This window comes from Cryptomeria japonica, chromosome 9, assembly GCF_030272615.1.
Source record: "Cryptomeria japonica chromosome 9, Sugi_1.0, whole genome shotgun sequence".
Lineage (NCBI taxonomy): Eukaryota > Viridiplantae > Streptophyta > Pinopsida > Cupressales > Cupressaceae > Cryptomeria > Cryptomeria japonica.
The window spans coordinates 428,457,624-428,483,613 of record NC_081413.1 but is presented as its reverse complement, the minus strand read 5'-3'; the positions used below and the strand labels follow the sequence as shown (position 1 = coordinate 428,483,613).

General features: G+C 37.2%; 2 non-coding genes across 2 annotated transcripts; both read right to left on the bottom strand.

The window, feature by feature from the left end:
• Positions 1-13,875: 13,875 nt before the first annotated feature.
• On the bottom strand, positions 13,876-13,956 carry LOC131077864 (small nucleolar RNA Z159/U59). The gene has a single exon (XR_009113656.2). It is a non-coding gene; the product is annotated as a small nucleolar RNA Z159/U59 (small nucleolar RNA).
• Positions 13,957-14,962: 1,006 nt separating this feature from the next.
• On the bottom strand, positions 14,963-15,046 carry LOC131077863 (small nucleolar RNA Z159/U59). Its single transcript, XR_009113655.1, has one exon. It is a non-coding gene; the product is annotated as a small nucleolar RNA Z159/U59 (small nucleolar RNA).
• Between the last annotated feature and the right edge of the window lie 10,944 nt (positions 15,047-25,990).

Below are 25,990 nucleotides of genomic sequence, written 5' to 3'. Positions count from 1 at the left end.
GAGATAGTTGGTGAAATAAAGAGTGTAGAAGGGAAAGTGGAAGATGCCATAGTGATCAGTAAGGTACTGAGAACCTTGCTACCGGTCTATGCTATCTGAGTTGCAGCTATTCATGAGCTGAAGTCCATTGAAAAAACTAAGGTAACTCTTGACTCTATCATTGGCAAACTTACTGCTTTTGAATTAAACGGCTATGATGGTAGTGTATAGAAATCAGAATTTGCATTTAGAGCTTCTGTCTCTAACCCATCTGTGAGAAAAAGTAGAGATACTTTTCATGGCTATGAATCTAGATCTAGCAGAGATGTTGATGATGAAGACAGCCTAGTGGAACTTGAAGCATTTTTGGCAAAATGACTGCCTAGAGGCACTGGGAAATACAAAGGTAAACTACCTTTAAAATGTTTTGCATGCAACAAGATTGGTCATATATCAGCTAATTGTCCTAATGGTGAAAATGAACATAAAAGAGACAAATTCAAGAAGTATAAGGGTAAAGGCAAGAGAGATTGTCTTATTGCGATTGACAGTGGTATCACTGGTGAAGAATCTCATGATGATGCTAGTGAAGGTATTATGTTTGTAGCTATTAAGGAAGAGATATCATATCAAAAGGCACTAGTGTCCAGGATGGATAACTCTGATGATTGGATCATTGATAGTGGTTGTTCACATCATATGACCGGTGACCGGAGAAAATTGATTTCCTTAAACGAATTCGATGGCGGTGTTGTCGGATTTGGCAATGACTCACCCTATATGGTTAAAGGTAAGGGAGTTATTTCTCTTAATGGGAAGAGCAGTGTTGACGATGTCTATTGGGTTGAAGGTCTAAAGAACAATCTTTTGAGTGTGGCACAACTTAATGACAGAGCATACCCACTGAAATTTAGAAATGGTATGTGCAAAATCTTTGACAACAAAGGTGAATTAATTGCAACCGGGAAACAAACCAGAGGTAATTTGTTTCATCTTAATCCTAAAGTTAGTAACTATTTGATTGCAAAGATAGATGATAGTTGGCTTTGGCATAGGATATTTTTTCATATAAACTTTGATAACATTGTTAAAGTGAGCAAGTCCAAGACAGTAAGAGGTTTGCCTCAGCTAGACAAACCGATTAATGTTCTTTGCAAAGAATGTTAGTTAGGAAAGGTGACTTCTTCAACTTTCAAGAGCAAGTCCTTCTCAGCAGAGAACTTGTTAGATTTGGTTCATATAGATCTATGTGAACCAATAAGAACAAGAAGCATTCAAAGTGACAGATAGTTCACGAGCTTCACTAATGATTGTTCAAGGATGATGTGGGTCACATTCTTGAAGGATAAGAATGAATCTTTTGGTAAGTTCAATGCATTCAAGGCCTTAGCTGAGAAATAGAGAGGCAAAAAGATAAAATGTCTAAGAACAGATCAAGGCGATGAATTTACTTCTAAGGGATTCACTAAGTACTATGATGAGAATAGTATCAAACGGCAACTTTTTGCACCAAGGACACCACAGCAGAATGGTATCGCAGATAGGAACAACCGGTCAGTGGTTGAAGCTGCTAGGACAATGTTGATACAAGGTGTAGCGAAAATATTTTGGAAAGAACCTGTAAGTACAGCTATCTACACAATGAACCGAGTTCTGGTGAAAAGAGGTAAGGACAAGACCCCTTATGAATATTGGTATGGAAGATCACTTGATGTTAGCTATTTTAAGATATTTGGTAGCAAATGTTTTATTAAAAGAGGTGAATACATTAGAAAGTTTGAAGCTAAGAGTGATGAAGGCATATTTCTTGGCTATTCCACCAAGAGTAAGGCCTACAAATGCTTCAACAACCGAACACAGAGAATTGTTGAGAGTGTTGATGTTTGAGTGGATGAATTTCCTGAAGTCTCAGAAGGAACCAGTTCAGAGAAAAAGGATGAAGATCCTTTCATATTGCTTTTGGAACCTAAAACTGTTAAATCAGAAACTGATAAAGTAAATTCTGGATGCACCTGTTCAACCGGAACAAATAAATTCAAAAGAAGATGATAATGAAGAAGTTGAACCTGAAGAGAATGATCATGTTATTCCTAGGTATGTGAGACTGAACCACAGTCCTGAACAGATTATTGGGGATAAGGATGCTGGAGTACTAACTAGAAGGAGAATAAGAGAGAACTCTTGCATGATCTCCACCATTGAACCTAGAAGTGCTAAGGAGGCATTTGGTGATGATCATTGGGTTAAAGCTATGGAGGAGGAATTGGATCAAATTTAGAAGAACAACACTTGGACCCTGGTACCTCGACCGGTAAATAAGAATGTTATAGGTACTAAATGGGTATTCAGAAACAAGTTAAATGAAGATGGTGTTGTAGTTCGCAACAAGGCAAGATTAGTCTGCAAGGGTTATGTATAAGAAGGAGAAGATTATGGTGAAACTTTTGCACCAGTAGCAAGACTGGAAGGTGTCAGAACTTTATTTGCATTTGCAGCCCATAAGAAGTTCAAGGTTTACCAGATGGATGTTAAGTCTACATTTTTTAATGGGATATTGGAAGAAGAGGTATGCATAGAGCAGCCAGATGGTTATGCTTTGACAGATGAGAATGAAATGGTATGCAAATTGCATAAAGCTTTGTATGGATTAAAGAAGGCACCCAGAGCATGGTATGAAAGGCTTCATACACATCTGATGAAGATAGGCTTTGCAAGAACTAGTGATGATAGTAATATTTATCTCAAGTCTAAAGGAGATGAAATACTGGTCAGTGAATTATTTGTTGATGGTATTATTTTTGGAGGTAATGATCTCATGAGCAACAGTTTTGCAGATGAAATAAAAAATAAGTTTGAAATGTCTTTAGTAGGGGAAATAAAATATTTCATAGGCTTGCAGATAGAGCAAATGAAGAATGGTATTTTCATTACACAATCTAAGTATGTGAAAGAGGTTTTGAAGACTTTTGGCTTGAGTGACTATAAACCAGTTGGAACACCAATGGTTACAGGTTGTAAGTTCTCCAAGGAATATGAATCTAAGTATGTTGATGAAAAGGAATATAGGTCAAAGATTGGCAGATTACACTATGTTGTTCACATCAGACCGGATATAGCCCATGCGGTTGGCATAGTTGCTAGATTCCAGAAGAATCCTAAGGAGACACACCTGATAGAAACCAAGAAAATATTTAGATACCTGAAAGGTACTATTGACTATGGATTATGGTATCCATATGTAGGAAACTTTGACTTGAAGGTGTACACAAATGTTGATTGGGCAGAAAATGTTGATGACTGAAAAAGCACTACCGATGGAGCATTATTTCTAGGAGGAAGGCTTGTTTCATGGAGAAGTAAAAAACAGAGTTGTACTTCACAATCTACTGTTGAAGCTGAGTATGTTGCAGCTTATATGAATTGCACATAGGTTATTTGGATGAGGCACATTTTGGAAGGTTTTAAGATGAAAATCTCAGAACCTATAAAGATTTTATGTGATAATACAAGTGCCATAAATATTTCTAAGAATCATGTTTTGCACGCACAAACCAGACACATTGAATTGAAGTATCACTTTTTTAGGGAAAAAGTTCAAAGTAAAGATGTTATCTTAGAGCGTGTTTCTACAAAGGAGCAGCTTGTAGATATCTTTACCAAACCTCTGCCTAAGACTATATTTGAGTGTCTTAGAAGTCAACTAGGGGTTGTACCCCTTCATGAAGTAAGTTGAGCATGATGTTGATTGCATCAATCCCTGAATCACTTGCAGAATCTTAGAAGGATTGATGTAGAAGTGGATGTATTCCACAGGGGGATCATCAAGTTGTAGTATGTTGTTGATGCACAATGAAAATTTGCAATTACATATTTTACTTTCAATTTGGCATTGTTGTCAAAGGGGGAGAAGAATTATGTGATTGAGGAGAAGAATTATGTGATTATGGCAAAGGGAAACCAGCGACAGGCTAAAGATAGACAGAGCATGGTGAATACTTGGTAATGTAAACCAGGATTCCTATTCACCATTCACAGCAACAATCAGAGGCGTTGATGCTTGTATTGCCATCAATGTCAAAGGGGGAGATTGTTGACATTTGCATGAAGATTGCATTAATGATATGTTATGTTGTCATTGATGTCAATTGAACCGGTAATGGTATTTATGATATTGTTGTTATTATTAATATTGTCTTGTAACCGGTAGGAAGAGCTTTATGGAAGATGTTGTAAACTGGTATATAAGTATGTGAGTTGAACCGGTAACTGGTGTATAAGGTTAAACCCTTTCTATGCAATGTAACCGGTAAACCCTACCAGTTGTTTTTGTTAAACCTTAACCGATTAAGTTTGTTGAAATGGTTATGTTGGTTTATTATCTGATGTTGAGCAGTAATGATAGTGACACATGTGATCATTGTATGAAGATAAGTTCAGATTGTTTTGGCACGTTTGTTTGATTGTCTAGGGAATGAGCAAAGTGGATTACATCTAATGCAAAGCGCGTGATGAGTTACAAGTCCGATGAAGCGGTGATCATGGAGCGGTTGGAATTTTCTTGAAGAATGAGTATAGATTACTATGTAAATCCAACAGTCACACTTGAACCGATTTGTTTGTAATCTCTATGAGAGAATTAGGTTTTTATTGTGTTACTAACCTAATTGATTTATATTTAAGGTCGATGAAGTTGTTTTGTAAAAGGTGTTGGCAGAAATCAGTTGAGTGTGTGGTTGCCTAACCGGAGAATAGATCTGCAGTTTGTGTAAAGGCAAATTGAAGCTTAAAAGGATTGGATCAAGCAAATGTAGTTCTATTCAGACATATCAAGAAAAACTTGTTGTCTTCTAACAATTATAGCAGAATTGAAATCCCCTAACCGGGTTACTTCTTAAATCCTCTAACAAGGTGGTCCATTAGCTTGGATTCTCAAATCCTCTACCGAGGTTACTCCTAATAGGGTATTTGCTTTTTATCAAGGTATTTGTAAATCCCTTAACCGGGTGATTCCTAACAGGATCAGTTCTTAACAAGACTTATTTTAAAAGCTTTAACAGGCTTGGCTCCTAACAGGGCGAACTTCAGAAGAGTTCAGATAGCTATCTTGTGAGTCTCATCTCATGTATAAACATTTGTGTCATGTGGTGAATGTTTTGTGGTTATAATCTTATTTGTTGATTTGATTAACTACTTAACTATTTTGATAAGGCATGATAACTGAAAGCATTGAGAGATGGAGTGTGTTGATATATGATTAAGCATTTGGATGTTTACAAGATTAAAGTTGTTTATTGTTAAGTTGCTATAACAGTCAACCGGTATTCTTATGAGTATTGATCTTGACAGTGATATTTTATTGATAAGTTTACTTTGTGTGATTGAGTTTGAGTTTGGGAAGTTTGTATCAGTTTTTCAATTTACTGATTCACCCCCCGCCCCGCCCCCTCCCCTCCCCTCCCCTCTCAGTAATCTATCGGATACTTATTCTTTCATCATACCATCATGCATAAGTGGTGTTGGTGCAGCTTCTAGAAGGGATTCGGGATGTTGATGGAGATTGTGTTCGTGTCTCGACTGATTGGTGTCATTGCTTTGGCATGTGTGGATCTAATTTAGGTCCGGTGCTATCTAGGTTATCGACCGGTTTGCATGAAATATGTTGGTGGATCCTCAGATGCACTTCCGAGATGTTTTATTGATTGGATAATGTTTGTTTGGCCTCAGGTCGACATGTGTTATGATTTTATTTCAGGATTATGTAATGGATCTATTGTATTATCATTTGCGTGACCGACCTAATTGGTTAGGTCCCAAGTTGGTATAAATATATGTAAGATCTCATTGTAGATCATATATTGGATGGCAAGGAGCGAATAATGTAATAATCATTTGTGTAGAAGATTTATGTAAGAGGGTTTATGTAAGAGGTTTTAGACCTCCGGTATTCAGCTTAACCGGAACTGTAATCTGGCATGTTTTGATGCTATCACCAGCAGTTCTTCTCTATAGATTGTAGTACAAATATCTTGAGGTGGTTGACATTTTTGTAGTCAATGAGACTCTATTGTGATGAGTAGTGCACTCTAGGTAGTGTGCCTTCCTGCATGTGCAGGCCCCTATTGTAATCATATACTTGTTGCAGAAGTATCATCTGACTGTGGGTAGGGTTTCCCACCATGGTTTTTCCTCATTGAGGTTTTCCACGTACAAATTATGGTGTCATGTGTTATGGTTGCATGGTATTGATTCTCTGGTTTTCATTTATGCTTTAATGCTTAATCAGTTATTCTGGTATAAGGTTTTAAGTGCTTTATTTCACATAATCTGTTAACAACTGATTCACCCCCCTCTTAGTTGTTCACCAGTTATCCTAACAGAATCACAATCTTCAAAATATTTGTGTTAATCGTATGCAGGAATTCCAATGCAATACCTGAGAGCCACCTACCACACAAATTGGAGAAGCACAATGGAAGCCACGATGCAGGATGAGGGAGTTTCATTTATTTGAATTCATTCTTATCTTCTGTTAATTTCTATTGGTTTATGTTTGAAATTACTTTGATAGTTAAGGATTTGGTGATTCGTCTTTATTTCCTATTTCTGCATTAATGATTTTTAAGCATGAAACAGGTACTCTATATGCTGCTTTGGTTAGACAAAATGTCCATACTGCTCTGTGAGCACCATACCTTTCTTCTAAAGGTAGAGGACTGATCTTAATCCAATGATTGCTTATACCATTATAAGGATTGTCTTTAATCTTGGAGGCTGCTCCAGGCTAATGACTAATCTTCTAAGGATTGTACTTATGGTTTGTAATGACTGAAACTATGCATGTGACAGAGATACTCATGTCCCCTAGGCCTGCACCCTAGAAAATCTCAAGGCCATTTATTGTCTCCTGGAAGCTTTATAACTGCTTTAGGGGGGTTGGTGATTGGGCAAGCTTACTGTCATTCTTACTGCTCATGTCTAAGTCTAATTTTTACTCGAATATTGTTTATTTGATGGTTACAATCCATATAAATGTTGCAATTTATCCATTGGAAGCTTTTATGATTACTATATATGCCTTCTTAGATCCATAGAATTAAGAAGGTCATAATTCATCTTGAGGCTAATCTTATCATAGTCACTGTAGTTGTTCAATAACAATCTTCTTACCAAGTTTTTTGTTGACTGTTCTTATGGTCTTTGGCCTGTTGATGAGACTGTGATAATATCTTTGCTTCATAAGGACTGTTCTTAAACTTGCTCATAATGCTAGTTACTGTCATGTGCATGTGTCTGATGATATTATTGCCTATAAAGGTCATGTTGAGGTTGTTGTCTCTTGGTACTACTACTATAAAGTTGACCTAGACTACTATAATTGTTCTTTGGTGTTCCTTGGCTTATGATACACTGTCTCATGGCTACATCTTTCCACTGCTAACTTTTAAATGTTAAGACAGTCACTTCTTACTGTCTCCAAATGTTTAAAGATGCTTCTATGTATTTCTATGATCTTAATTTGGCTTGAGCTCGGACACTGATTTGTAGATCATCATTGTGCATTTGATGATTCTTGGCTTTTGGAATGATGTTGAGACTATCTTTACTGCCATCTGATGTAAAATAATAGTGATTGATATATAGTGCTCTTCAAGACAAACAATGTGCCTATTTTCTCTGTGTTAGCACATACCATCTCTGACTATTCTTTGACTGTTTCTAGCTCTTAGCTTTGAGATGGCATAGCTATTATGAGGATTGTACTTATTGTACTATTCAATGGATATTAGCAACAACCTTAAGTGTTGATTACTTTAGGGCTCTTATAATGGGATTAATATGTCCAAATCATGGTTCCCTTATTGCACAAAAGGTGGATTGCTATTATGGCATATGATTGTAATGCATTATCAATATCCTTGACCATCTTTTGACTGCAAACTAAAGCACATTAGTTACTCTACTTAGTTGTTGTTATCACCATGTTTATAAGCTTCTCTATAGTTGTTCATGAGGCAGTCTACTAAATTGTGGTCCCTAAATTGTCTTCTTAGAATCTACTTGTACTTGTAAGCCTCATGCTTTTTGATAGCTATGCTTACTAAATCTTTGAGACCCTGTAGGGGTTGCCTAGGTGTTTGATATGCCAATATGGATACATTAGTCATAGGCACATCATCCATAATAGTGATCCTGAAAGTTTCACTGTAGTTAATGATGGGTCCTTGCTCAATGAAGTAATATTGACATATTAACATGTTGGACTCAACCCTTGTATCTGCACATGAAACAAACACGTTAAATGAAACATGATATTAGTTGTTATCTCATGGCATTCTCTTTGCATTGACTTGATATAGCATTGTGAGCATATTGGGAATAGTAGCATGTATGTTAGGGCGAGGCAAGTAACCTTGAGCTCTAACAATTTTTTTCTCTCTCACAGGTTATTCCCACGACTTGTGTGGGTACTCATAAACAGTATATCTTTATAAATAAATATGTATTTCATGCAAATGTTGTATTTGTATCTCTTTTTGTTTTAAACACTTGCATATCTGAAATAAATATTTGTATGGCATACATGTTGAAGATCTGAAGGCTTTCTTGCATGTTGTTTGATTAAATTCGAGATTGGGATTTTTAATTATTGTTATCATTAAGGCTAGTGTTAAAGTTAGCATTAACATTTTAAAGTTATAGATAGTGTTCAATTATGGATAGGGTTTAATTAGGGTTAAGAGTTAAGATTACAATTGAGTTTTGAGTTAGGTTTAGTGTTCAATTGAGGTTATGGTAAAAAATAGTGTTAGCGCTATAGTTTAGTTACGATTAAGGTTATAACTAGAATTAGAGATAAGAGTTTCAAATGTGTTTAATTTAGGGTTAGATCTGAATTAGGTTCGTTTCTATCTATAACCCTAACCCTTACCCAAATTCTAACTCTTAAAAGAGTCCTAGCACTAATTGTAACCTTAACCTTAACTCTAACCCAAACCCTATTTTGTGTAGACTCTAACTCTAACCCTAACCCTTACTCTAATTTTAACTTTAACCCTAACCCTATTTATTTCTTAAACCCTAAACTTAGACCTAACTCTAAATACATTTTACCCAATAATTATTTTCTATATTGATTCTTTCCCTAACCTTAAACCTAAACCTAACTCTAATCCTAACCCTGAAAAATAACCCTAAACCTAACTCTAATCCTAACCCTAACTCTAATCCTAACTCTAACCCAAACCCAAGCTCTAATTCTAACTCTAACTCTAACCCTAACCCTGACCTTCACCCAAATTATACCTGTTAACTTGTCCCTAACCTTAACTCTAGCCCAAACCCTTATGTTAATTTTATCTCTAACCCTAAGCTTCAACCTAGCCCTAAACATAACCCTAATAATAACCTTAGCCCTAGCCATAAACCCAACTCTAACTCTAATTTTACCCCTAACCTAACCCTTATCAAAACTCAACCTCTTAACTTAGCCCTAGCCCTAAATGTAGCCCTAACCTTAACTCTAGCTTGAACCCTATTTTGTATAAACTAACCCCAACCCCAATTCTACACCTAACTCTAATGCTAACCCTTACTCTCATTATAACTCTAACCCTAATGCTATTTCTATCTTAAACCCTAAACCTAGCCCTAAGTCTAAATGAATTTAACCCAAACACAATTTTCTATTGATTCTTTCCCTAACCTTAAACCTAAACCTAACTCTAATCCTAACCCTAAATATAATCCTAAACCTAACTCTAATCTTGACCCTAACTTTAATTTTATCTCTAACCAAAACCCAAACCCAAACTTTAATTCTAACTCTAACCAAAACCCAAACCCAAACTTTAATTCTAACTCTAACCAAAACCAAAACCCAAACTCTCCTAATCCTCACTTTACTTCTATCTATAACCCTAACCATAACCCTCACTTTACTTCCATCTCTAATCCTAACCCTAACCCTAACCCTATTTCTACCTAAACCCTTACCCTAACCCTCACCCAAAATCTACCTCTCCCTAACCCTAAATGTAACCCTTACATAAACTCTAGCCTTAACCTTGATTAATTTTATCTCTAACCCTAAGCTTCAACCCATCCATAAACATAACCCTAATAATAACCTTAGCCCTAACAATAAACCGAACCCTAACTCTAACTCTAACTCTAATCCTAACCCTAGCATTCGTCCTAACCATAATTATATCTCTAAGCATACCTATAAAACTAATTTTAATCCAAATTCTTACCCTATTTTTCATTATAATTCTATCTCTAATCCCAACTCTTACCCCCTTACCCTAACCCTTACCATAATTTTAACCCTAAACCTAACTACCCCTAAGCCAAATTCTATCTCTAATTTTAAAACTAACCCTAATCCTAATTGTGACCTTGAATCTATCTCTAACCTAAATACTGACCCTAATAGTAAAACTAACCTTAAACTATAATTCAAACCCTAACCCTAATAACCCTATCTCTAAATCTAACCCTAATACTTACCCTAATAACCCTATCTCTAATTCTAACCCTAATCCTATTTCTAACCAAAATCTTAATCTTAAGAACTATAACCATAACCCTAAACCATATCCTAACCCTAATCGTAAAACTTACTTTAACACCAACCCTAATTATAATACAAACCCCAACCCTAATTATAAAACTTACTTTAACACTAACCCTAATTATAATACAAACCCCAATCCTAATCTATAACCTATGTCTAACCCACACCCTCGCTATAATCTTGAAACTTACCTTATCTATAATTCAAACCCTAACCTTTAACCTATCTCTATCCCAAACCCTAACCTTGTTCTTAATCATGACCCTATCTATAATTCAATTAGGTTACAATTTAATTAAAATTAAGATTAGAGTTACTTTGAAGATTCAATTAGGAAGAGGGTTTAATTATATTTAGAGTTAAGAGTTCAATTTGGAACGATTTATTAGTTGAAGTTCAAAAAAAAGTTAAGAGTTAAAATTTAATTATAGCTATGATTAAAAAGAGGATTCAATTAAGGTTAGGATTTAATAATATTTAATATTTTAATTATATTATTATTAATATTAGTGTTTTATATGTTCTATATGTATTAATATTTAATATATGTAAACTAGTTATCCATTTACCAACATCATTAAATCATATCTTCTCCCTCACTTCAAAAAGACCTCCCTTAATCTATGCAAATGGTACCCCTTAAATATCTTTCCAATCTTACATGCTATTGTGTAGCCCCTCTCATTTGAATTTCAAAATGATATATTCATTAGTAATGTTTTTTTAAACCTTCATATGAATTTCATAATTATAAGTTATATATCTTGCTAAGGGCAGGTCCCCATGCAGCTGCTTAGCATATTTTGGCTAGCAGCTGCTGCTCAATTTTTTTAGCATTAATTTGTGGAGCTAGTGACTTCATGAATGTAAAATTTTGCTGCTTATAAAATAAGCAGTCATCTTAAATTGTATTATTAAAATAAATATTTGATTCTAATTGGTCACATAAATTGTGGAGGAAAAATTGGAAACAAATAAAAATAGGGAAATTGTTTTGGTGAGCCACATGTCAATCTTCTCAATAAGCAGAAATTGTACTTAAACAGCCCCATGGAGACATGGGGTAAGCATCTCAATATTTTTGTGATTTTAATGCTAATGAAAAAAATGAGTAATCAAATTTGAAAGAGGTACTACACATAGATAACAATTTCCCATGAAGCGCAATGAAGAATTAGGTGATAACACTTGCCTTTCCCTATAATAGCTGCTAGTATTTTATTGACTACATTCTTGTAACACTTTCAAATGCTTTAATTTCTCTACATGACTAGATTGCTTACGCTACCCTCCATTTATTTTTCCCATTCCTCTTCAAGGCATCCTTTAAACAAAATAATTTCTCTACATGACTAGATTGCTTACGCTACCCTCCATTTATTTTTCCCATTCCTCTTAAAGGCGTCCTTCAAACAAAATAAGTCTATTTTGTGTGAACATATAAATATATTTAGACCCGCAATTAAAGTAAAGCCAGAAAAGGACCAATGCTTTGTGGCATGTTCAATTTATAATAGCAAATATGCTTGTGCCTCAACTTCTCAAAGTTTAAAAAATATAATGAGAAATTCAAATCCCTGGCAAAACTAAAAAGAAAAAAATTTCAAATAGCATGGCGGCGTGTCAAAAATGTTTTTAATGTTTAAAAATTAAAATCATCTAAACACTATATGGTAACAGCGAAAAAACATCGCTACGGATTACACTACAAAATATCAAAAAACTTATGAGAATGTTTAAATCTTTAAGAAACGCGTTACATGTCAATAGATCCAAGTATCCGGTAAAGACCAGAATTTAGTGTCTGGTGACTTGAGAAAGAGATGGTGTAATGAAAAATGTATAGCTGTTAAGGAAACAGCGAAAATTGTGATTAACAAAATGCCAAAGCCCTCACAAATTCTTCATATGAAAGCAGACTTTCATGAGCTTACTTCGGAATTTTGCAGCGTATTATTGCTTCAAGAAGCGAATAAGATGAATAGTAAGGGCAGCAATGATCAAGAGTGAAGGTTTGAAAGAAGGCCATTTCTAATTTCCTCATGCTATTGTTAAGAGTTCGAACACTTCAGAACTGATATGTTGTTGGAAGCTTCATAGGCACCGGTTTTTGCCACTGAGCATTCTAACTAACAGAATTGCTTGAACAACCAGCCACTTATGATTTGCTCATGTGATTGTGAAAAGTTGGAACATTTAAGAACCTGATCCATAGTTTATTATGATGATGTAAGGGCCAAGCCAAATGGCAATTGCTCCTTTTCAGTCACATACATTTTAGTGTTGAACTTGGGTTTGTGATTGCTCTTCATTCCCTTCCTACAGAGAGGTTTCTAGGGTTTGACTGGATACTCTGGAATATTTGTTAAGTACTATGATCAGTCAGTAGCTTCACTCACAGCTCTACCGAAGACGGATCCTTTTCATTGGAAAAAGTTCACTAATGCAGCATTCGAGAGATTGAAGGGGCTACATGCACTACTCTAGTTCTTGCTACTCCAGTCAGTAGCTTCACTCGCAGCTCTACCGAAGAAGGATCCTTTTCATTGGAAAAAGTTCACTAATGCAGCATTCGAGAGATTGAAGGGGCTACATGCACTACTCTAGTTCTTGCTACTCCAGTCTTCACTAGAGGTTTCATTGTGGAATTTGATGCTTCACCAATTCTCATGCAAGAGGATGGGCACATTGATTTTGATTGCTTTTGAGAACGGTAAAATTAGAAAGGTAAGAATCAACTCAAATGTCCTACTATAGTTCTTGCTACTCAGCCTTCACTAAAGGTTTTATTATGGAATTTGATGCTTCAGGTAATTGCATTGGACCAATTCTCATGCAAGAGGTTGGGCACATTGCTTTTGAGACCGGTAAAATTAGAAGGTAAAAATCAACTCAAATGATGCTTCAGATGATACTTCAGGTAATCGCATTGGACCAATTCTCATGCAAGAGGTTGGGCACATTGCTTTTGAGAACAGTAAAATTAGAAAGTAAGAATCAACTCAAACCTATTTGTGAGACGATATGCAAAGACACTCCAAAGTCTACACAAATCACAATGGCCTAAAACAAATTATTTTATTTTCAATTACAAAGAAGGTAGAAGATATGTAAAACATAAAACAAGACTGAAATTATCAAACATATATCGCACTAGACAACAGAATAATTCACCGTAACAATACTAAAGGAATCAAACCAAATCTCGTGAATAACTCACCTACCACTAAAATACAGTACTCCCTGGTGCAAAAATAGATAAAAGCATCCCAATCATATGATATAATAAACCTAATGCTAAATTGTTAAGAAGTGACATATCCCCTTCAGTTCAGGTCTCCAAACATTTCCCTCATATAGCATCTCAGGAGAAACAATTCGATTTGTTCATCATAACAGAACACGATACCCACATTAGAAGACATCGACTGAAACTTTTTTAAAAGATTTGAGAGAAATGCTTTTTACACCAATAATTTCAAAACCCCCGGAAAATTATGACATTTGACTGACCCAGTAATAAATAAAAACTAGTTCACTCTTCTAGTAAAATAATAAATAGAATATGATTTTGAAAATAGCAACAATGTTAAACCATTCCCACTTGAAAATTCAACAAACATGATGTCCATGTTAAGAGGAACAAAGGTTAAAAAAAAAAACACCGTAGTCTTAAAACCTTGAAGACAGGTCAAAATTGGTAATAGTACTTTACGGATATCTCTAAACTAGTAAGATATTGACAGGACAAACCAGCTTAATAATGCTGTTAAAGAATGACAAGAAAACATAGTTAGGCTGATAGCTGTTCAGCTAAAGCCTTCAGATTCACAAATGCCAGAAGGTGCACATAGAATTTCTGATCAATAAAGGCTTGGAATTTCCCTCATAACTAATAGATTTCAGTCACTGCATTTCAGACAAGGCTGAAACAAATAAGGTTTGTAATCATTGGGAACCCAATACAACTCCATAGACAATAACCTATAAACGATCGGTACAGAAGGGATATCGATTGACCCGAAACCACCACCCAAACACTCTCATACCCAATACTTTATAAAACAAGATAAAGGAATGAAGAGACTTATCAAGTTTCTCTCAAACCCAATGCTTCAAAATATACAAAAGCAAATCACCCAAAACACACCAAGCTAAATCTAACAAAAAATCAAGTTTTAGTACTCCCAAACCCAATATTTCAGAATATAAAAGAGAGCCTCAAAGGCGACCATGCCAGATCCAATAAACCTCAAGTCATGTAGCATGCAAACCCCATCCCCTCAGTAACTTAAGTCTCACCACAAATAATCAGTCCACTACTTTAAATAAATAATCATCATCGGGGTTTTCTAATACAGAAACCGTTAAATGATCTTTAAAAACTGAAAATAATAACAATAATAAATCTCTTCAGTTCAGGTCTCCAAATTTCTTCCTCATCTGAAATCTCAGAAGAACGAAAGTATTGTTTTGATCATCACCAGAGATAATGCAAAAGCCAAAATCTATCTTTTTTAAAAATAAAAATAAAAAAACCACAAAAGTATAACCCTATCTCAAATCAACCTGAGACAATACTCAACAAACATGAGAGAATAAACAATTAAACAATTACAATACTCAACAAACATGAGAGAATAAACAATTAAACAATTAATGAAAACCCACAAAACCTCTGCAGAACGCCCGAACGTTAGACACGGCAGATGGAGAAAGGCTGCTCTTTATACACAGAGTTGCAGTCAGTCCCTTATCGTCCGTGCTTTAGGGTTAGGGTAAAGCTTCATCTAAGCTATAAAACTTATCATTTTGAGTCATTTGTGTAAGGGAAAAAATATAGTTTCCAGTTTCCCCAATGACGCCAAAGGTATTTGGCTATCAACGGTTGATATTGACCGAATGCTATGTAAGAAGACATAAATGCTGGATACCGTTGGATCTGGTCGAATCCCTGGACACGTCAGCACATTTTATAGCTTTTCAATTAGGATTTTTTAAGTGGATGGTCTCATAAGTAGTGTATTTAAATTTTAAAACTTATGGAAGCTGGTAGTCTCATGCATTTTGTTATTTAATATATTTAATTCATCTAAATAAATAAATATTAATAAAAAAATTAAAATTAGATGATTAACAAGTGGTAGAAAAAAAATCTTGTTGTGTTGGTTCTATCAATTGATTATTTGAAATCTTCTAAAGATTTGCCAATTTCTTATATTCAAAGACTTCAAAGCAATTGACAATGCACGAGAATCGACCATAGTCATATAGAAATGTTCTCACAATTAGATTGGAAAATACATAATACATGTGTAGTAATTTGGCATAATTCATTGATATCATGCATTGTTCACCCTGAGAACATATATTCAACTTCAAACAAAGAAACATGTTGAATGTTAATATCAATTTTGAAAGTGAGTCTATTTCATAGAAACAAGAATCCCTGACAGGTTTCCTATCTAGGGTTGCAGAGTCAACTTTAGCAAGCAAACAACACATATATAGCAAATTCGATTTCAATCATAAGGTTCACAGTATTAATGCATTGCATTAACACCCCCAAATAATGTCCCAACACAATTTAATCTTTTACATGAAAAGATACAGAAAATAAGACATGCACCTTGAAAATAATGCAAAGTTGAAACCAACGAAATCTGTTCATTAAGTTTCAAAAGAATATGAGTACAATATTATGGAGACAACTACAATTGAAGTAATATAATTCATTGTTCAGTCTGACCAAAAGATTTGCTATACAAGTATCATATGAACAACCTATAATGACAACCCTAGACAAGACTAAAAATCTTCACACATTTAAAAAACAACAACATGGTAACAAAAGAGTAAGTCCATTCAGTGGCACCAATACATAGTATTCTCTACCAATGTGAATTCTCCTATATCATAGACCATATATGTACCATATGTGATCTACAAGTTTACAAATTGATCACATCATAAGATTAATCGAGGTCTAACGGTTAATGTTACTTGAAACATACCATTATTGATTGCTTGGTCACGTATACTCTTCCCTTAAATTTGTCATGGTTCACATTAGGAGTCCAACACGAACCCTCCAACGTGGACACAATCTCTATCCACCCCTCCAAGTGGATTTTGTTGCTCATTGTGAGAGAGTGGATATTCAAACCATCTTGTAATGCATAGGGGTAACCTCCTAAAGACCAATTACATAGGGTGTTCCTACCATTTGTAAAATAAGACAACAATTCCATATCACTACTACATAGTGGGGCTCAATGTGTTGCCTACTTATGTTTTTTTACAAATTCTCCTCAATCCAGTCCATCGAACAACTAAGCAACCAGGGGCATCCATCATCAACATGTCATTGGCCCAAAGGCCCACATGCTCTTGCCAAAATTTATCTTGTTGTCTATGCAATATGGCTAATAGTCCTCTGACATCATATGCTCCTTGACTAGAATTAATCTTGAGCACATATAAGCTTATCTCTAAACAGATTATAGGATTTCCATTGGTGATCACCTTGAATGGAGAAGGGTTGCTTATGCATTAAGATATACAACCTCTAACTATGCCCTCCTAGGGCCCTTACTCCATTTGTAGTCATAAAATAGAGCACTTGTACCTTTCTTAGCTACTATAATTGAAAGAGAGGTTCCTAATTTGGAATAAGTAAGTACCAATTCAACCATCTCCAAGGTTCAGATACATATTTTGGTGTTGTACTACATGAGGGTTTCAAAATTCATTCAATCCAAGTTGTTGGTTGTTATTCAGCCAAGAAGACAGAAACCATTCATTTCTAACAAATCCAATAAGGTAGTCAACTTGCCACATAACAATGATGGTATGCTACTACCATTACCTAGCTTATAAAGGTATTGCGGTTGTTCTAAGTTTAAATTACAGCCATGAATGGGCTCCAAAAAAAAATTTAAGAAGGACATACTTGCATTGATGACCCTTGATTAAAGGTAATATTATCTAAATCCTCCATTTTTTTATTTTGTTGACAAACCCTTCCCACCTCCAATCTTATAAGGTAGTGATCTCATATATAACAATTTCATACACACAACAATTCACTATTTTGTGACTAAATATATATCATTTTACCTAACTATGGTTACTTTAGAAACTGGCTACTCACATAACTTTAAAGTACAGTTTCCTTTTAGAGAACTTCAACTCATCATTTTCCTTGCTACTGTAAGTGTTCTTCCAGATAACTATTCAGGCTTCCATTGATAAAATTTTGAAGTTAACACGGTGGAATTCCCCGTTCCAATACAATAACTAATGAAGTTTGTGTACTTAATTTCTTCACTAAGAATCTAGCAATATATGTAGGACAAAATGCATTGAGGGTAAAAAAATTTTGTTGTTAGTTTATTTTATGAGCACTTCTCTAGCACAATATTATATATATATGTATGTATGTATGCTTAGTGCCAAGTTATACGAGGCTATCTTGATTTAACTTTTGAGTTAAAACATATCTAATTCCATCATGCCTTGACTTCATTACTTAATTTCAGGTATCCAAATGATTCAAGAACCTAACAACATGCAAAATAGGGATGGATTCAAGAGAATGTTTGTCGCTACTAGGAAGCATAACTTTTCATTATTATCATAGGAACAAAATGACACCTAAGGCTACCCATTTTTTTAACGAACTCATCTCTCTTATTGGTTTTAGATTTAGAAACATCCGAGAATAGGTCAAATACAAAGTAGATCACCTTCTAAGAAATTAATATTCAATCTCCACCCAATTGGGAGATCTCAAGTGTGTAATAGTGTGCGTAGACACCAAAAATTAACCCTTCTTTTATTCATTAATTGATTAAGTTTTAATTATTCAATTGCCTTACTAATAATCTCCCCTCCTAACATTAATTAATTATTTTCATTATTTAATCAATTAGTCCTTTTCACTTAATCAATTAATTTTTAATTAATTAATTAATCCTCTTTCATTCATTTGTCCTTTAATAATTAAATAGTTTTGATTATTTAATTATCTAATTGTTCTTCTATAGTTGAATGGGTTATTTAATTCATTCCACTATTCATCCTTTTCCCTGTTCAACCAAGTAAATAGATGAAATACATATTTACTTTTATCTTGCTAGTGAAATTTAATAAGTTTATTATTTAATTTCTCCATTTTTCCCACTCACCTCTCCACTCTTTATATCTTTTGTCATTTGTCTTCTGATTCCTTTCACCAGATTCTCACTCCTCTCTCACCTTTGGCAAATTTTCTCCTATGTGCTCTAAGCCATCCATTCCTTCTAGAAAGAATTCAAACTTTGTCATTGATCTATCTCCCTCCAAATCTATAAATTCAAATCTCTATCTATAGCGTTTGTAAATTGTAACTAGTCCAATTTACACCTCATGGTCGTGCTCCTATTTTAGCGTGTCCCACCCCCATCCCCTCTCTAGGTCCAATTTGACCCTATTCTCCAACTTTGATGTCATGAACACCATTGAGTGAGCCCCATCTTGGAGGTACCTTCCCCATTTCCCTTTGTGTTGGTCCTGTTTGTAGGAGGACCAAGGCATGAAGTGCTCTAGTATGGACTAGAGCACCCCAAAACACTCTGGTCCCCCTCAAACAGGTCCCCATTTGAAATGGGGTAGGTCCTTTATCGCTTTGATGGCTTCTGATCCCCGTGGCTACACATGACCATTGGAGGTCAACCTAATCGGTAATTTATCTAGGAAACCCTATATAAAGACACCCTATCAATTCATTTTAGATTTAAGACTCCATCAACAACATATCTACAATAATTGTGTATTTGTAAAGCATTTATCATCAAATATTTTCTAAGATTCAAGGCTACATGTTCATCATTCAAGCATTGTGGAGCAAAGTTACATCAATATTCATGCAAGCATGTGTGTGTGATTAGGGTTTTTCATGTTCACGTGTTTGTCATGCCATTACATTTAACATTTGTGATTACATTCAAAGAGCATTGCATCATCACAAACAATTGTAGATCATAGGTATATCCCTTAACATTTATTTTAGTATTTGCATTATTTCATTCAAGGTTATTTCCTAAATTGGGGTATACCCCATCTCTCTCTCTCTCTCTCTCTCTCTCTCTCTCTCTCTCTCTCTCTCTCTCTCTCTCTCTCTCTCTCTCTCTCTCTCTCTCTCTCTCTCTCTCTCTCTCTCTCTCTCTCTCTCTCTCTCTCTCCAATATATCTTCTTTTTGTTTGCATATAGATGAGGTGATAAGAAGATTGAAGAAGATAGATGAGGTAATAAGAAGATAGGATATAAAGTAGAACGTTTGAAGAAGATGAACATATTGGTTTCTTTGGATCATGTGGATGTATTGGTTGGATAATCTTTATGGGTTGTATGGTGTAATAAGGGGTCATATGGTGTCTTATGACCCCTTAGGTGTCTTTATGGGTCATATAGTGTCCTAAGGGGTCATATGGTGTTCTATAATCCCTTCGGACACCATATGACCCCTTAGGACTCCATATGGTGTCATTATGGGTCGTATGGTGTCCTAAAGGGTCATATGGTGTTCTATGACCCCTTAGGTGTCATTAGAGGTCATATGGTGTCCTATGACTCCTTAGGACACCATATGACCCCTTAAGACACCATACAACCCATAACGACACCATATGGTGTCCTAAGGGGTCATAGGATACCATATGACCCCTCAGGACACCATACAACTCATAACAACACCATATGGTGTCCTAAAGGGTCATATGGTGCTCTATGACCCCTTAGGACACTATTTGGTGTAATTATAGGTCCTATGGTGTGCTAAGGGATTTATAGTATCCTATTACTCCTTAGGACACCCTATGACCCCTTAGATGTTGTTAGGGGTCATATTGTGTTATAAGGGTCATATGGTGTCCTATGACCCCTTAGGACAACATATGGTGTCATTAGGGGTCATATGGTGTCCTAAGGGGTCATATGGTCTCCTACGACCCCTTAGGACACCATTTGACCCCTTAGGACTCCATATGGTGTCGTTATGGGTTGTATGGTGTCCTGAGAGGTCATATAGTGTTCTATGACCCCTTAGGACACCATTTGGTGTCATTATGGGTCGTATGGTGTGTTAAGGGGTCATATGGTGTCTTATGACCCTTAGGACTCCATATGACCTCTTATGTGTCGTTATGGGTCATATGGTGTCTTATGACCCCATAGGACACATGCATGGATCCCTAGGATACCATATGACCCCTAATAATACCATATGACATGAAAAAACACAAAATGGTGTCCTCCAAGTTCAGGTTCTCCTACGACCCCTTAGGACTCCATATGGTGTCCTAAGAGGTCATATAGTGTTCTATAACCCCTTAGGACACCATTTGGTGTCATTATGGGTTGTATGGTGTGCTGAGGGGTCATATGGTGTCCTATGTCCCCTTAGGACTCCATATGACATCTTATGTGTCACTATGGGTCATATGGTGTCCTATGATCCCTTAAGACACATGCATGGATCCCTAGGATACCATATGACCCTATAGAGGGAGAGATGTACACCTAAGAGAGGAGGAGAGTGAGATAGAGAGATAGAGACTGAGAGGGAGAGACAAGAGATAAATGAGAGAAAGAGAGATGGAGAGAGACAGAGGGGGGGGGAGACAGAGATAGAGAAAGGGAAAGGGAGGGGGAGAGAGATATGGAGAGAGAGAGAGAGAGAGGGAAATAGAGGGAGATAGAGGGAGAGATAGAGATAGAGAGCGATAATGAGAAGGGGACTGAGAGAGAGAGAGAGAGAGAGAGAGAGAGAGAGAGAGAGAGAGAGAGAGAGAGAGAGATGGATTGCGAGAGAAAGAGAGACCTAAGTGGTGGAGGGAGGGAAGGTGACAGAGAGAGAAAGAGAGGGTGAGAGATAGAGAGAGTCTGAGTGAGAGGGAGGAAGGGATGGAAGGAGAGTACAAGAGACTAGAGAGAGAGAGGTGCGAAGAGAGGGAGAGAGTGAGAAAGATAGGTAATGATAAAGGGAGAGAGGGAGGGGGAGGAGAGGGAGATAATGAGAGAGTGATATACCTGAGAGAAGGGGAGAGTGAGATAGAGAGAAAGAGGATGATAGGGAGAGACTTTGGAGAGAGAGACAGAGACAGAGACAGAGACAGAGAGACAAAGAGAGAGAGACAGAGACAGAGACAGAGACAGAGAGACAGAGAGAGAGGGAGAGAGAAGGTGAGAGAAAGAGAAACCTAAGAGGTGGATGGAGGGAAGGTGAGAGAGAGAGAAAGAGAGGGTGAGAGATAGAGAGAGCCCGAGTGAGAGGGAGGAAGGGATGGAAGGAGAGTACAAGAGACTAGAGAGAGAGAGGGAGAGAGCGAGAAAGAGAGGTAATGAGAAAGGGAGAGAGGGAGGGGTAGGAGAGAGGCAGAGAATGAGAGAGAGATACACCTGAGAGAAGGGGAGAGTGAGATAGAGGGAAAGAGTATAAGAGGGAGAGACTTCAGAGATAAAGAACGGGAGAGAGAGAGAGAGAGAGAGAGAGAGAGAGAGAGACTTGAGTGAAAAATAGAAAGGGAGGGGGGAGGTAGGGAGAGAGTGGGAAAGAGATACACTTGATAGAGGAGGAGAGTGAGATAAATAGATAGAGGAAGGAGAGAGAGAGAGAGAGAGAGAGAGAGAGAGAGAGAGAGAGAGAGAGAGAGACTTGAGTGAAAAATAGAAAGGGAGGGGGGAGGTAGGGAGAGAGTGGGAAAGAGATACACTTGATAGAGGAGGAGAGTGAGATAAATAGATAGAGGAAGGGAGAGAGAGAGAGAGAGAGAGAGAGAGAGAGAGAGAGACTTGAGTGAAAAATAGAAAGGGAGGGGGGAGGTAGGGAGAGAGTGGGAAAGAGATACACTTGATAGAGGAGGAGAGTGAGATAAATAGATAGAGGAAGGGAGAGAGAGAGAGAGAGAGAGAGAGAGAGAGAGAGAGAGAGAGAGAGAGAGAGAGAGAGAGAGCCAGAGACTTGATAGAGAGAAGGAGAGAGACTTGAGAGAAAGAGAGTTAGAGGGAAAGAAATACTTGATAAAGGAAGAGAAAGGGAGGGGGAGGGAGAGGGAGAGAATGAGAGAGAGAGACACTGAAGAGATGGGGAGAGAGTGAGAGATAGAGATATTTGAGAGAGGGAGAGAAAGAGAGGGATGGATGAAAGAGAGAAAGAGGGTGAGGGAGATGAGAAAGAGAGGGAGAGATACTCGAGAGAGGGAAGAAAGTAGAGAGGGAGAGATACCCAAGAGAGGGATATGCCTAAGAGACAAAAAGGTAGGATTTAAGGAAGAGAGAGGGGGAATGTAGGGAGGAGATGAGAGAGATAATGCTGATTACTAAAATTTGACTATCTGAAATTTATAAGAATACTCAAAAAACTAGAATCTGCATTATAACTCTTAGAGATCTGGAACCACTCTCAAACATCCTGACAATATATACATAAAATATAAATTAAAATATAGAAATGTCACTTATACTTAAATGTTATATTATATGTATATATCCTACCGAAAAACCTAATGGAATGCTAAATGAATTGCATTTTATTGACAGATAAACACGTAAGTGATTTACAAACTAAAACCGTGTACGGGGTTTTAGTTTTTGAACCGCGTATAAGGTTACTATACGTTAAACTCCGTATGCACTTTAGCTTTAGTTAAGCTCGGCAAAACGAGCCTAAACGCATACGGGGTTCTTTAAATTTGAAATACCCCATGTGTGTTTTGTTGTTTTTCATGTTTTTTTTTGGGTGTGTCCACTTTTCTGACCACCATCTTTGTGCACTTACCCTTATATTTTTACCTTTTTGGAAAATTTTCTATTGGTTGAACGAAACTTTAAACTGAAAGTTTTTAGGTTAAATTTTTCATATATTTACCTGAGAGTTCACGGGAAGAGGGGGAGGAAATTTTTGGAAGCCAAGTTTTGAAACAAAAATTGGAGATTGGATTGAAGATTGAAGATTTTGGTGTGCAGGTTGAGGCTCATCCCAAATTCTCTTCCAGGAGTGCATTTACAAGTTGGATAGAATTTATCTTTCATTTTGTTTTAAAAAAAATTGAAATGGTTTGAAAACTTCCCATGTGTGTTTGGAATTCATGAAATTTTTATTGGAAGCTTTCAAATTTAATGTAAGTTGTGGGAATTGAGTGATTTATTTTTTTTGATCGATAACATAGTGTATTATATTACTTAGAATAGAAAAGTATTACATCCAAGGAGGAGATAGACAATTTGTAATACCAAGGGGTCACACCGCTACTACACAAAAGAACCCAAGCCTCATCCTACCAAGACCCATAGCCACAAAAAGGGTCGCATACATATGCAAAAAAAACCACACATCAAACCTGACCAACCCAACCTAGCAATGAAACCATCCCAAAGCTTCTTCTCTTGAGAAATTGGGAATACCCCTGCTGGGACCGGCCTCTTGCGACGCGCTCCCTCCACCTGGCACCGTTCTAGGCCTGCTTCCACACAACAACCCACGCTCCACCACCTTCGCCGATTTCTTTGGAAGCTGGTGCCACACCAAAGGCCTCCCATTCTCGTCCAGGGGGGCTCAGACTGAATGGGAGTCACCTTCCCGTGGATCTTAACACGTTCAGTCAGCCCCAACTAGCGAACAAAGTTCACGATCTTAGCCCAGCCATTTCTTGCGTCCTCCACCTGCAAAGCGACCGACCGAGAAGCCAACCGGATGACAAGAGGCTGCAGCCCCCCAACGGTCACTCCAATCCTCCTGCTCGAGCCTTCCGCCATCTTCAGCCCCACACCAATGACAGCTCGGGCCACCACATCCTGCAAACCTCCTGCCCATTTGGGTCTTAATACCAGGGAAGTAATCCGTTGCACTTCCTCAGTCGACTTCCCCACCTATAGGGCCAAAGCAGTAAAAAGTGACGAAATGTCGAGATTTGTTCGAGGTCACCAATCCTGGGTAAGAAATTCCTCTCCCAACAGAAGCCTAACTGCCCTCCAGAAATCATCTCCATCCACTCTGAAGATGTTCGAAAGCCTGATCCTCAAGACTGGCCCACGAAAAGCAGGCAATTGTCCATCCGATTCCAATGAAAAATTCGCTTCCATCCTAACTCACTACTGCACAGAATGAAACCCTGAGCACTCCGCCAAACACCAAATTTTCACCACAAAATGTCAGGAATCAAAGCATAAGGGCCTTTAAAGCCGCCTCCATCTCATGTCATGAGAGCTTCACACGCTTCACAAAAGTCAAAACATCATCACCGGTCGCTCACCCCGCTCGCCTCCATCATCATCCAACACCGCAAGTCCACTTGCAACAAAATTGAAGAACACACACCACGAGGGACTTAAATTCCCATAGAACCAAGGTTACGAAAGGACAAATCAAATCGAGCTTGGTTCACTTCCAAAAAAGCCATCTACTCAATATCATACTCAAGAAGACTACAATCTCTAAAGTCCTCAAACATACTAAACATATTTTCCAAGGAACCATTTGCTCCCACGTTGGAAAGTTTGTCAGCTTCCAAATTTGCTTCCTGAAGGACATGAGTTACCTTAAAATCTTCAAATTCGTTCAGCAGAAGTTGCATTCTACGCACTTGCTTGTCTAAAAACCACGCTTCCATTCGCCCTCAAGCTATCCCATTCACCACAACCTGACAATCACCTTCCAAATTAAGTTTCTTGACTCCCAACTTCCCAGCCATTAGGATTGCTTCCAACACTGCTTGACATTCAGCAACATTGTTCGATCCATCCACCAATTATTTGGCCGCAATGGCCAGAATGTTTCCCCGATCATCGCGAGCAATCACCCCAACACCCGAGGTCCCTGGGTTGCCCCTCGATGCTCTGTCAAAATTGATCTTAGTCCACCCCTTCTCAGGCGGAGTCCACTTCGGGATTGAATTACCCTTATTCTGAAGATTAGCCCTCAGCAGCCCATTAACAGGCCTGAATTTAACAAGAGGCCAACTCAACAAAAATTTAGCATCAGCCTATGAAAAAGGAGTCTTGGCTAAATTCACGTGAGAGGCAGCATTAGAAACCAATTCCGAGATGGCCCTCTCCAATCTAGACAAAAAACGCTTACAATTTTCCACTTTACCTTCAAACACTCTTCGGTTTTGCTCCTTCCAAAGTTCCCACAAAATGGTAGAGGGAAAAATCTTCCATATGGCAGCAAAGATAGAATTCTTACCCAATACCAGCCAAGATTCCAACCAGTCACACAAGTTCCCGGCCATGGGGCCCTTCCAATTCAACCTCTGTAGCCCAAAAATCCACGCCTTTTGAGCAAACTCACAACTTAGTAGAAGATGGTCCACATCCTCCTCCGCCTTTTCACATAGAACACAATGAAAAGGACCTGCAAACCCCATTTTCTTCAGATGATCTCCAGAGAGAATCCG